Below are 2,085 nucleotides of genomic sequence, written 5' to 3'. Positions count from 1 at the left end.
TCCTGAGCCACACTCACGATCGGTATCAGTTTGATATTGGTCAAAATTTCAAAAATCAAACATAAAAAAAAACCAACTATATCCCATTCAATCCGATACCTAAGCGTAAACGCTCAACTTAACTACACGTGCCAGAAACAGGAACACTGTTGCATAGTTATCCGGAACGCCCCTGTCTTGCATAGTGCCGAGTTTGATCCTATTGTGTGTTGGGGTTTAGGCTTTTTTAAAAAAAAAATGTTACATCAACTGGTCTTGCTTGAGTTGAATTTTCATAAAATTTCATCACACACGTTTTTTTTTTGGTTCTGTTTACAAAAGGCCAACCTGGTCTTTGGCGTTGACATTTGCCTTTGCCATGTAACATTAGCACTGGATCAGACATGGACAAACTACAGGCCGAACCTGTCTAAATTATATTGGTACGGGTGTCCGATATTGAGTTTTTATTTGTCCGATATTGTCCAATCGCCTAATTTCTGATTCCGATATCAACCGATACCGATATATGCAGGCAGTTTAAGCCCCAAAATTGCGGTAAACATCTTAGGACCCCGAAAACGTTTTCAGCGAATTTGGCGAAACTCAGGTGTTGCATTATCGGGTTTTCAATGTCGGAGAATAAAACCGATAAATTATATTATATTATCATTAGAGAACAATTCCAGTGTTTTCCCAATAGATGGCACACTTCAGGGGTGAGGTGTACTGCTCTCTACTTCAACGTGTCACTTTGCCCTTTATTTGAACTTTCAACCCTTCAGACAACAAAATATTTCTTCACTGAAGTCCAGTCAACAGTTGTATGTCTCATATGCTGAGAGACTGTAGCGGTTTTCAAAGAATACAATGTCGACTGTCACTTTGCCACCAGGAGTAAGGCTAAAAGCACTTACGTATGGCTTTTACATATGTGGGTCAAAAAGTTTGCCTACCCCAGTTTTAGATACAACGCAGGCAGCGAAAGCAGACTGAAGAAGTCATTTAATTTGTCTGATAGAAATGCCAACAAACCGGTAAGAGAAACGCATACTGTATCTTTATTTTTAATCTGCTTAGTCTTTGGCCCCAGGACACAGAAAGTGAGACGAGATCAGCACATGAGAAATGCAGATTCAGTTCTGTGAAATGTTTTAAATCCAGGCCAAAGAACCACACACACAAAAAAATCTGCTTTAAAAAAACCCAAAACAAGCAAAGACACCAACCTGTTGGTCAGGATGTTGTTCAAATGTAACTGCTCTGCACACGGGTGTGTCATGTAAACTTTACATTCAAAGCTTTAATCCTAATTTAAACAACATTCTTCAAGAATGTAGAGAAATGTCTGCTTAGGTTTTTTTTTTTTTTTTTATGACACCGCTGTAGGAGCAAAGCAGTCTGGGTACAGGGGAATGTGAATAGACGTTAAACTAAACATCCTTAGTTTATGCTGCTCACTGCACAAACAACTGGTTCAAATGTATACAGTGCGGCGGTAGGAGGATTTTCGCTGGCAATGACGACAGTGATTATAATGAAAACTCTTCGAGCTAAAAAAAAAACCAAAACATTAACACATTTTTATATCTACATCACGGCCGCAACCTCTCGTCTCATTGTGGTCTAATGGCTCTTGGGGAAATGATAGTGTCCCACATCCAGAGCAGCTGTGACTATTTAATTATAGACATGGTGAGTGGACGATGAATCCAGTGTTAAAAAAAAAGTACATTTAAGGCCATGATTGTGGTGTTAGAGGCAGTGGATATTAGTGAGTTATTTGAATTTCATTGAGCCCCACGATCTGTTGTTCTCATTTAGGAATGCGACCATGCTGCATTTTGTGTTGCGAAAGATCCAATACTTCGGAAAAATACTGATGACAGTGTTCCAATACAGACAGATGGAGGACTGGTGACCTGATTAAACATTTGGAAGAGATTTTAGGCAGCTGGACTCTCACAAAATCTAACAGGAAAGTGTCTTGTTTAATATAAGGACAAACCCAAAAATCATAACCCTTAAACAGTTCATTCCACGGGGGGGGGGGGGGGGGGGGGATTAAAGACATGAGAGAAATATCTTTATACCACCACCAACACC

Source organism: Cynoglossus semilaevis, chromosome 15, assembly GCF_000523025.1.
Source record: "Cynoglossus semilaevis isolate Cse_v1.0 chromosome 15, Cse_v1.0, whole genome shotgun sequence".
Lineage (NCBI taxonomy): Eukaryota > Metazoa > Chordata > Actinopteri > Pleuronectiformes > Cynoglossidae > Cynoglossus > Cynoglossus semilaevis.
Note: the sequence above shows the minus strand (reverse complement) of the source record.